General features: G+C 37.7%; 1 protein-coding gene across 1 annotated transcript in view; it reads right to left on the bottom strand.

The window, feature by feature from the left end:
- The window catches only part of DOCK4 (dedicator of cytokinesis 4), a 262,201-nt gene that overhangs the window by 207,586 nt on the left and 41,978 nt on the right, over positions 1-12,637 (bottom strand). The gene's annotated exons all lie outside the window — the stretch shown is intronic.

Raw genomic sequence — 12,637 nt, 5'->3', positions numbered from 1 at the left:
ACCTATTGTTTTGAGAAGCTTTTCACAGAAAGCTGTATTTTTTCTCTCTTACTACATTAAGGCAGAAAGGCAAAGGAGAACAAAAGCAAGTAATTTGAATAAGTAACCAGAAGTTGCTGGGAGATTAGTAATTTTTTATTCAAGTTAACTTCAAAACCATTTGTTAAATGCATCCATTACTGCAGTGTGATGCACCTGCATTTTGAAATGGTCTTTTTAGCACCAGCCTCCACTGCCTAGTAATGTGAGTGATAGCAATTCTTATTCAACTTAAGACATTAGATGCTCCCTAAACAGCTAATGACATTTATGTAGTTTCCAGAATTCTTGAAGATCTTCCTAACAGTAAAAAAGGTTGCTAGTCTTACATGAACCTCTTAATGATAAAAGAGTCCAATTTAAAGCAATCAGATTTATCAGTGAATTCTGAGAACAAAGCATATATGCTTTCAGACAGTGTTAAAGACTACTACCATACTGAAAATGAGCATGCTGTAAGACTCCTATACTCCCTTTACATACAAATTTGACAAATATTAAAATAGCATCAGGTCTCCTACAAACATTTCTATACAATCATTATAAGCTTTTATAAAATACAAGAGCAAAACATTTCAGCCATGGCCTAAATACTATCCATTCCTTCTGTTTTCTCAAACTGGTAGCCATTTGAATTCCTTCAACGTTTAAGTTATCTGCAAAAAGAAACACAAAATTTAAGAAAAAAAAACCCTTCTGTTGCAACACTAGTTAAAACAATGTTGTGTTCTCCTACCTTCCTTTATCCAAATTCCTGTTGAGAGTTAAAGAGGGTAAGATTTACATATGAAGATGCCACAGCTTAAAAGAGCAATTTTTTCATCTCTTGCCTACACCTTACTGCTTATTCATCCATACCAAAAGGCAGCTGGCACTGTGATCAACTGTCTCTGGCCAGACAGGTACATAGGAATCACTCCCTTCACAACTAGTATTATTATTACTGTAACCTTTCACAACAGCTCACCAAGACTTCATGGAAGAGGCTCCCTGCTCCCTCCTAATAATCAATTCCTGTTCATCAACTCTATATCAGAAATGTCACTAAATTCCTCTAACTTCCTGTTTCAGAGTGCAAAAAGAAGGTAGTATTTTATCACAATCAAAGAAAAATTCTTGTATGCAAGAGTTGGAAAACATGCTTAAAACTCCATTATATTAAATACCACACATAACCTAGCTGATAATACATTAGAAAGTAATTGGAATTTTCAAATGCAAAACAATAGTAATCTTTTGATACAAGGAGGAAGTGGAAGTATCAGCTACAACTCTCTTGGTAGCAGTCATTAAATTCTGTGCCTAAATATTTCAGACTGTTTGCATTCTTATTGCTGAGGGTTCATTAAAAAAAAAAAATCACAGAAAAAAACCTCCAAGATTTCTAGGGGCCTGAAACTAAACTTGTCAACAGGATGCACAAACAACTGAGCTACAATTCAGTTAAAAGGATTTTTCAGCTCATTTCTTGTCATTTGGGATTTCGAATCATGGGAAGATAGGATAGATTTTTGTCCACATAGGACAAGAGAGGAGTTGGTCAGAAGAGATGGCATACTTTTAAAAACCAGCAAACAGCATTTAATTTTTGCTATCACCTAAATTGTCAGGGAAGATTTCACAGAAATCTGCATGAATGCTATAGACATCATGACTGTAACTTTAATTAAGTACCAGAAAAGGGTATAAAGGGTAAAAAGACTTGCACATGTTTTGCAGTGCTATTCTCCCATTCATTTTTTCCACATCAATCAATTGCTGTCCTTTTCAACAGAACACTAAACTAGTTCAAACATCCCATTCACTTACTACTCAATAGAAATAACATACTCCATAGTTCACTACCATTGATCTGTTGTAGATTAAATTAACAGTCATCATGCAATTAATGGAAAAACTGATATATTTACACTGGAGCAGAGAGCAATGATGGCTTCCAAATGGACCTTTGATATCATCCAGCAGTTCTAGGAAGTAGAGTAATTTGTTGTAGGATTAGTGTGCCTTCAATGGCCTTGAGAGCCAGCAGTGCAGTTTTATATGAGAGATGCTTTACAAGCAGCAGAGAGCTTTGTTTATATTAATAATTTACTTCTACCATATTACAGTATGTGATGCTTTCAAGTCATGTTTGAAACAAAAAGCATCCAAGTTTGCCATTCCGAGAACTAAGCCAAGAGCAGCAAGTTGCTTTTGCATAATTCTGCTGAGTTCTCATTTTGATTTATCTATTCTGCACAGAAATATGTAAAGCCGAGTATGCACTTCACATCTTTGATCTTCTCTCATCAGTGTTAATTACTCCCATGTGCTGGCAGTGAGAGCGGCTGCGGCAATTAAATGATCATGACAGCAGTGGTAGCAGCTGTGGTCATGGCAGCAATCTCCTTTTCTTATTTTCCACCTCTCCTTCCAGAAAGGAGCCAGGTAATGGGAGGAAAAAGCCCTTTACTCCCGTTTCAAACAGGAGGTTGATGATCCCATTCTTATTGCTTTTTGCCCCCAAAGGATTCCACAGCAAGGACGGCTCCAGACCCTATCCTATAAAATTAAAAGCTCTACTGGGAAGGCAAAATGGGACACAATCCACAGAGCCAGAGAGTAAATGCATACAAAATAGGAGGTAGTGAATACATGCAAACAAATGGAAGGGGAGGGGAAATGAGGGCAATGGAGTCAAAGAATTTTTGGTGGGTGTGGTTTGTTGTGTTGTTTTTATTGAAGAAAAACAAGAATCCACAAGTATAACAAAAAGGAAGCCTGAGTACTCCTGACAGCAACCACCAGTTTCTGAAGAAATGCTGTGAGCTATTGCAAACTTCCAAAGCATATCCTACCCGGAGGCCAGGTTAGTATTAGAGACCAGTCACAGGCCATGTGGTTACTGCGAGCCTCCTTTTCAAGTTTCTTCCTCCATCCATAGAAGTCTGGCTCAGCTGACAAAAAATCTGTAGCGTTTTGGAGTGTCAAATATTAGGCAAACACAAAAGTGCCCCTGAGTCCTGGGAGAAAGAAGGGGCTCACTTGAGGAGGGTGTGTACTTTACAGGACAAGGTCCCCACAGCACCTGAATTTGTAGCCTCAGGTATGAACTGAGGTACCCCAGGGACAACAGAGCATCCTCTCTTTTCCTACTAACCATAATCAGACTGGTTGGGGAGCAAAGGCATCCTGATTACCTCCTGCCTTTACTCCACAATTCCAGGAACCTTTCAATCCATAATCCACCTTTACCCACAAACTATACTATTAAAATTAATAACCCAAGTGAGAAATACCAAATTATTAAACATTTACACCTCAGGCAAAGAAAAGATGTAGATCACTTTATGGAAAGCAATTCTAAAAATAGGAGATGAGAAGACCATTGGAAAGTATGTCTATTATGCTCAATTACAATCAATGGATGATTTCCACAAACTAAATTTATGATGAGTACCTAAGCATTACTTAGATGATTACTGTATTCCAGATGCTACTTCAGTTTCTTTAAAGCAATAAATGACTTCAGGTTTCAGGGAGGTTGTTGGGGGTTTTTTTGAGGGGTTTTTTGTTTGATTGGTTGGGTTTTTTTTAACGTTTAGTTTAGCTACAGAAGAGTATCCAGTCTTTACAGCTGCTATATATTGTTAAATGCTAGAGTACGCTTCCAGTAATATAATGTCTTCTACCACAGCAAGAAAGTACCCAAGAGGAAGAAAGAAGCCTGTCCTCAAGCCTGACTAGAGAGCATGGGGAACTGTAAGAACTCAGCTGACTTCAGCTTAACCAAAGTGAATTACTTGTTGAAATGATTCACAGATTGTGTAACAGCAGTATCAGTTCTCTGCAACTGATCTCACTTCTGATCTCTGTATCAATTGCTTAGTGTCCAAAGACTGAAAAATTAATGGAATTAGATTTTCTTTGTTTTCCTCAAGGATTTCAGGGGTTTTCAGCCTGATGCTAAAGGAATCCCCTATCTACACTGCTCTGCAAATCCATATTGACTGAAAAGCCTCATAAGGCTGAGGGCTCTCTACCAGCTATAATGAGGACAGGAATGCTGAGCATTACTTTTTTAATAATGCAGTAGGAAGGGCAGCAAGTACACCTTTTACCATATTTCCATTTTCTCTAATTGTTTATGTTACAGGCATATTTTAAAATATCTTGCAGAATATAGTAATTAGGTGATATTTATGGATATTTTCCACATGGAACTTGCAGGGCTATACCAGATTTTTTTTCCCCCTTTAAAGTACTGAGTGAGGACTAAAAACATCAAGAAAGTTTTGCTTCCAGCTATTTAACTGCAAGCAGAAAAGTAAAACAATCACACCCAGTATGAGAAAGATTTTATATAAGTATACATACATACAAAGAGCAAAGTGGAATCAAAGTAGAAGTAAACACATTAATACTGAGTTCACAGCTTACATATCTTACAATATATTGAAATGTGTGTGTAACCAATCTCTAAGTGCTGAACTACCCTTATTGGAATATTCCTTCAGAAGTGATTATTCCCTAAACACTCTAGTCAGAAGGTAAAGTAAATTTCAAGGATTTTATTCTACACCTCTAGGCTCATGACCAATAAAAAGTGGCAAAGTAGTTCATGTTAATGGATTCTTAATTAGTCTGGGATGCACAAAAGAAATTTAACATAAGAGTAACTTCTAATTCTAAACTTTAAAACACCAGAGAGCTTCTCAAACACAACTGCAGCAATGTCTGTTCCAGTGTCACAGTAAATATGAAAGCTGGAGATTGAAAGTTGTAACTGTGGAATTCTTTCTTCTGCAGAAAAGGAAAACTAACTTCAGAAAGCAGAACACAGGCCCCATTTTATAAGCCAATGGTAAAAATAAAACCATTTATTTTGCAAGTATTTGCAACAAATGAAATTATATTAAATCAGATTTATACATTTATTGATGTTTAAAAACATATAGAAAGATGAACCAAAAAACATCCCTTAAGTTTGTCCAGAAAAAGGATCCACCCATAGTAAACTGTACTCGGCACTGGTGAGGCCGCACCTCGAATACTGTGTTCAGTTTTGGGCCCCCCACTACAAGAGGGATATTGAGGTACTGGAGCGTGTGCAGAGAAGGGCAACGAAGCTGGTGAAGGGTCTGGAGCAGAAGCCTTATGAGGAGCGGCTGAGGGAGCTGGGACTGTTTAGCCTGGAGAAAAGGAGGCTGAGGGGAGACCTTATCGCTCTCTTCAACTACCTGAAAGGAGGTTGTAGAGAGGTGGGGGTCGGTCTCTTCTCCCAGGTAACAAGTGATAGGACAAGAGGAAATGGCCTCAAGTTGCGCCAGGGGAGGTTTAGACTGGATATTAGGAAATTTTTCTTCACCGAGAGGGTTATCAAGCATTGGAACAGGCTGCCCAGGGAAGTGGTTGAGTCGCCATCCCTGGAGGTATTTAAAGGACGTTTGGATGAGGTGCTTAGGGACATGGTGTAGTGGTGGTTTTGGCAGTGTTAGGTTTATGGTTGGACTCGATGATCTTAAAGGTCTTTTCCAACCTATATGATTCTGTGATTCTGTAAACGGAAAAGAGTAGGTCCCATTATTGCCCCATAAGCCAGCCAAATACAAGCACCAAGTGTCTGAATATGACTGCACCCACGTGCTGCAGAGTAAACCAAAACTGACCTGCTTCTCATTGCAGCAGACCAGAGGCAGAAGTACTATCCCATGCCATGTTTCAGCCTGGGAGAGATGGGAGCATGTTCTCATACCTATTCATTTGATGACTTGCGGTCATCTGAGCATGTTCTAACATAAGAATTTGAAATAAAAGTTTACAATAGTATATAAGCATATCCATGACAAATTTTGGTACACCAAAACATCACCCAAAAATAAGCCTCCTCCACAAACTGTACCATAGTCTTGAGAAGGGTACACACCCTGCTACAAATCTGAACTGTAGCAATCTTTAACACTCTCTTGTGCTAAGGGAAGATCTTCCATGGTATGTAAGAGCTCATGCTTGCTACTGTGACCCCAGCTTTAGCCTCCATCATGACCAAAACAGAGTACTATTATACCTAGCTACACTGTCTTTGAGATCAGTGACTACTAATGACTAAGGGAGGTCTTCTTTGGATGCAGGGATCCAAGCTCATCAGTTTTGCTACATGCAGTCTGGCTCAGAGACATGGGAGAATGAAGCAACATTTCTTCTCTAGGAATGAGACAAGAAAGAACGTAAGTCAGCAAGATGCAGGACATTTTCTTGGTAAGCCTTACCGAGAGGAACTGGCAAAGACTGAAAAACATTGTGCTGCTCTAAGAGTCAAGGAAAGAGCATAGCAGTCATGTGCAAGCTAACCTACTGCACCTAAATAGCTCAGGGTTGCACCTCCCTCTGCAACAGTAGATTTAAAAAAAAAAAAAAAAAAAAAAAAAAAAGAAAAAAAGAAAAATCTGAGTAATACTGGGCTTCAAATTAGACTGGTAACCTACAGAAGCAAACAAAATTCATATGATAGCCTTTAAAGAAAACAGAGGGTAGTAGTTTAATTAAAAGTGGTTTTTTACAGACTAATTCAAACAATGCAACAGAATTATTTTTACTACTGTATTTTGCTTAGCAGGAAATACCCTTTTCCCATATGTGCATTTTTCTTCCTTTATATCTACACACCAAAGATGAAGATTTAGCATGTTGAATCAGTTAAAATGGTCTTCAAAGCAGGGGCAGAAACTTAGTTACAGGCAGATGTAATTAAGTCTTAACAAATTTTGATAACATTCAAACATGAATAAAATCAGCTCTCTCCCATGAGCTGTTTAAATTACTTGTGTGCACGTTTGTGTTTAAGCCAGTCCGACCAAAGTTAAGAAATCCAGTTTCAAACAAAGGTTTTGTCTAGTATTCAAAGATGTTTTGGTAGATCCTCAGGACAGTTCAATTGTTATAATCCCAGTTAAGTACAAGTTTACTTATTGCTGGCAACCAAGAAAACTTTGTTTAAATGAGCCTTTACTTAGGCTGCTCATTGGATCCAATGAAGCTGACTTGAAGCTAGCCATCCACAGAAGATCTCTATAACAGCAATGCAGCCATGAGCAAGCTTAAAGCCAAGGTTCCACCTGTCAATTGTAATTTTACCAAGTTCATTTTGTACTAAAATTGGAAGCACTTCATTCAGTTTACAAATCTGGAAGTGTTATATCAAGCATTAATGGAATTCATAAGGGCAGGGTAGGCAGGAGACAGAGAAGAAAAAGTAAATTCGGCATACTTCATGGGAACTGAACTTGAAGGATTTCCAGGGGTATAACAGAAAGGGACAACTCAGAAGGTGAAAACAGTAAAAGCCCAGGGCAGAGCAAAACTGTGAAGGGGAACACAGAGAGCACAGAAAGTAGAAGAGACTGGTAGGCATAAACAACTTAAAATTTTTAAAAGTGCTTTGAACCAAATGTTATCACAAACTGCGGACTCTGATGTTATTTCAGGAGAACTGATCATTTTTCCTCAGACCGATATAACTAAAATTGAAATTACTAGAGAGGAAACAATAGTCTCAATTCTCATTAACGCCAGCAGGCTCTGAACAGCTGAAGATCTACGGAGAGCAATGTTGAAAATTGCTGATGCAATTCTAAAGACAATTTCAAGCAAAGGTGTGGGCAGGTATTAAAAGCATTCTGTGATAAAATGCAAAAGGCCAAAATGAAAAAAGGGACCTAATTCCTCTGAAATCTTTCTTTTAATAACTCAGAAACCTGTCCTCTACTGCTAGTTCAACATCCTATAAACAATAATCACTGTTTTAACTTCAAAGAAGTTCTATAATAAATGTTGATGGTGATATGTTGATATAACAAATACTAGTCCCAATCATGCTGTTTAATCACCATTCACCTGATAAAAACATGTGACATCAAGACATTTACATCAGCATTAACAGGAACAAGGGACGAGCACCCCAACAATCCTTTTTCCTATGAACTCTCGCAAGAGTTCAGATTTGTAAAATTAAGCTGTCATATGCTTTCAGAGAGACAGCTAAAAGCAGATTTGTCATATTTAAAACTGTCATGACCAGGTCTTAAAATAAGTGATTGCGATGGTGGCTCACAAGTCAGTACATAAGAAACATAACCAGAAAGAACACGGCTTTATAGGAGTAGCTTTTGAAACTGTATTTATTCCAAATATTTTTGTTAGTGTTATTAAAGCTCCCCAAGACTGAATTAAAGCAGTAAAACTCTTTAACAAAACCCAGACAATTCTAGGGAAGGTTAAGATATCAAATCAGATGCCCATATTGATTAACACTAATTATACAAGTCATCTACTCATGGATGCAAAATAGAGCAATGCATTTCTTCCTTCTACAACCAATTTAACCTAGATCCTTCAATTTGGTTTGTGCTGTCAGACTTGCTAGAACTTCCCATAGGCTAAAAAACAACCTGAATGTGCTGAATGCACAGTTAAAGTATTGAGAAATTTTAGTGTCTAGTGTTTTTACTGAAACCTTTCAATCTTCAAAAATTTCCAAGCTGCATCAGTACAAATTCAGATATAAAAAACTGCCATAAAAAAGTGAATGAATCAAATCTTAAGTTCCTATTTACCTCGGCAAACACTGAAATAATTTAACATGAGTTTCATGAACATGAAGCACACGCTAAGTACATCAGCTAATGCAGGTAATATTGCCTTTCCTCTTCACAGAAATACAACAAATCGCTACAGCAAGTCTCCCAACTAATACCAAATTCAACAGGATTTTTTCGTCAGCAGCATGTGAAAGATAGTTAAAGCACACAGTCTGATGTTTTTAGTGTTCCTTCTAGATGACATACTCTTTACTATTTTGCTTCTTATTCATCTTCACAGTAGTGAAGTTCACAGTAGGGACCACAGACTAGAATAACAATTCCACAAGCAAATGAGATCCAGATGACTTTTTAGCTGTTTATAATATGCTGCAAGATTTGTTTTTAACTGCATCATCACACACAGGGAAAAACCACCCAGCTACAGCTGCGATCATGGAAAACAAGGCCAATTCTTAAAAGAATTAACATACTTTACATGGTATTTTTGTAGTCCTTTCCTCAGTATATAAATAATGGCAATACAGTCATATATTTTACTGCCAAGAAGACAGTAGCGTGTTATCATAAAAATGTTGGAATATTACCCAAGATACTATATCAACTGCTTATTCATTTCTAACAAAGAATTGACGATGTCAGAGGCTAGTCCTCCAGCTCTGACATAATTGGGAAAGGGAAAACATGCAAATACATATTGATGAGACTGTAATTTGTCTTAGAAGAAACTGAAAAGCCTGTTTACTTAGACTTAGAACAGTAGCTTAAGACTACATAGTTTTTAAAAGATTGCTATAATGGAAGAAGTGGCTGATTGTGCTCAAGAAGCTTCTTGCATGTAAAAAGAGAATTTTTTTTGTGTCAGAAGTGTACCTTCAAAACAAGCAGAAGTAGCTGGTAAGCGGAAAAAACGGACCACATCTAGTACAGCTCTGTCATATGTACTTGAATCCATGCAACAGCTCTCTCAAAAAAGGCTTTTTGCAGGGAACATAAAACAGAACCCCAGACCAGTAGTTTTCCATGTTATCTACCTATGTTTCAAAGGTTGGAATTGCTGCTTTTTTCCCCCCATTTTTGTGGTTCGTGTTCCATGTTGAAATTCAGCAAAGCCCTTAAGTCTATAAGTACTATTTAAGTATTGTGCTGAATCATCTCTAAAAGCTGCAATTAGGGATGAAAGGACAGGGGTACAATCCACAACTTGCATAACTAACCATAAAACACAGACATCCTTAAATGTTGAGATCTGATGGAACACAATCAAGCCTGGAGGGAAGCAGAATTCAGTTTCAAAACATGAGTGCTTTTAATAGTCTACAAAATGAAATACTTTGTGAACCAAGCAAGGAGTAGGATGGGACAACGTGGAGAGAAGAGGCATGGAAAAGAAAAAAAAAAAGCAGTGAACAATGAGTTGCTGGAGTAGGTAAAAAATCCTGAAGAGAATTCTCCTACAATGGCAGCAATTGGGAAGCAACAGGGATGAAAGAAAAGAGGTAGAACCAGTGATGATTTCTTACAGGTCTTCTTTTGATTTTGTTTGGGTTGTTTTGTTTTTATTGCCTGAGCTGTAAATTAGAATGGCTATTTAATCATTGAGGTTTCAGTTGCATACTTCTGTAGTATTTCTATTGTATTTTCCCCCTTAATATTTCTGTTACTTTAATATTCTAAGGCACCAAACAGAAGAGAGTCTTAGCGTGCTGGCTACTGTACAAATAAGTAGAGAAAGTTGTTACCCACAATACTTCACAATGTAAACAACATGTAAAGGAGAGAGAAGACATCATTCAATAAGGTTCACACCAGCACCACATGAAACAGAAGGATGCAGGTCTTCTGATTCTTGGCCACATGTCTTAAAGTATAAACAACTCCACTTCTCTCCATCATCCACACTTCCTCCATCATCCACACTAATATTCTTCCTGCAGACCAGACACTTAAAAGTTATCTGTTCTAGAAACATATAAAAGGCTAGTATTCTCATCACCCTCATGTTGAGCTGTTTTTACATTTTGCTTGAAATGAGAGCATCTTAATTATAATTGAATATTTACATGCACTTCAGTATGCAAATAGTCCTACTAGATGTGCCTTAAATATCACATGTGACAAAGTTATTCAGACTAGCTCTTATAAAACAATTACAAGGCACCTACTGGTAGCAGTTAAACCAACTGTAACACAAATCATGGAGAATGGCAGGACACAAGTGTTAGTTTAAAGTTTTAATTTTTATTTTGCTCTGAATTCAGCACAGGATAAAGTTTCCTTGTTTAAATTCTAGCTCAAATTCCATAGACATAGTAGGAAGCTCTAACAGGTTCTTGTGGCAGAACAGCCATTTACAGAAATCACAGAAAGCAATTCTAATTATCTCAAATTTTAAGACAAGCACAGAACCATAGAATAGTTTGGCTTGGAAGCGAGCTTTAAAGGTCATCTAGTCTAACCCAACACAAACAGTTGTTTTAAAGGAAAAACATTAGTAAGCAAGTCAGAAAAAATAGGGCTGAACGATTTAGGATCCATCACGCAGAATTAAATAGCAAGCTGAGACATTTATGATTTCAACTTTTTCTTCTTAAATTTTGGAAGAAAGCTGATGGAAAGGCTAGAGAAGTTCTTCAAAAACACAGTCAGCTTTCAAGCATCCATGATAAGTTTTCCTGTTACAAAGCAATAATGGCAAGGGAGGCAGAGATAAGAATGATCACAGGCCTGGCTGAACAGCTGTATCTCCTCCAGTACAGATCTGAAAAAGTTACTACCCACTTTGGCTATAAAGCTGAGCTAGTTTTATGCAGAACCAGCTCAGGTATATTAAGAACATAATCCTTGAATTGTGACCACAGTGGACTACATGCTGCAGAATCCCCCAGTTCTCATGTTCTATCCGAGCGTAGCCAAGGCTTGTGAACTCCAAGACACAAGTTTCAATACAGCTTCATGCTGCATCCCCCAGTTCTGCGGATTCTAGGAAGGTTTATTCACCGGGGCACTGTGCCAAGGCCCTGCTGGCCCTGTACACTTGCTGCACCCATGCAGAACCTGAGCACTGCAACAATGCTTGTTTGGTTTTAGAGTAATTTCAGGTCCTGCATGGCTAATGCTTAGGTGAGGTCAGGAAATCCTGCTAAAAACAAGGCAAATATTGCAGAGTCACTAAAGTGTTCCGGTACTATGTTCCTAGCATTACCTATGTTCTTCCCTTCTTTGGGGTACACACATTATATGCACTCCATTTAAAATAACCAGTTACAGAAACATTTTCCAGTCTGAAGTCTTTACTTGAGGGAGAACAATACTATTTCAATGCAAGACACAGGGTTAAGTCTCCTGAAGGTGTCATCTTTCAGCTGAAGTCACCACTAGTCAGTCCAAGCCACTTCACACCCTGCCCTCAATGGCTAACAGTTACTGCTGTTCAGCAACCTCCTTGTTCTTAAGGGCTGCAGAGCAGAAATCTTCACGTGGCCACAGGCTACACCGCACTACCTGCCTGAAAAAATCAAGTGAAGGAGGAAGTTTAAAGAGCAAACTAACACATTAATGAATTGGGTTGGGGTTTTTTTATTATTATTATTTACAAATGATGTCAATAACTTCATCTGACATTTCAAAAATGTGTGTCTTCATTAAGACATGTCTGAGATTCATATTAGATGTTTCCGCTAGAAAGAGAAACTTAATATGGTTTAATTTTTCATATCCAATATATAAAAAGTGTAAGAACTTTCTTTTTCAAGCTTTTTCTATCAGCTGTAGACATGAATACATAAAGGAATTAGTATCCAAAGGGCCTAGACAGAATTAGGTTCCATTAGTCTCTATCTATATAAGCATACCATAACATCTGCTCCAGATTTACACATCAGCAAAGCAGGATGATGATTATGAAAATAATGAGAATGTAAGTAATACATACACATTCAGACAACTGGAGGGAAATATTTCTCCAATAACTTTTGCTCTTCCATTAAAACAGTCTAGTTCAGGAATGTACTACCATGTAA

Source organism: Mycteria americana, chromosome 1, assembly GCF_035582795.1.
Source record: "Mycteria americana isolate JAX WOST 10 ecotype Jacksonville Zoo and Gardens chromosome 1, USCA_MyAme_1.0, whole genome shotgun sequence".
Taxonomy (NCBI): domain Eukaryota; kingdom Metazoa; phylum Chordata; class Aves; order Ciconiiformes; family Ciconiidae; genus Mycteria; species Mycteria americana.
The sequence above is the reverse complement of the archived record's forward strand: the minus strand, read 5'-3'. Positions and strand labels throughout refer to the sequence as shown.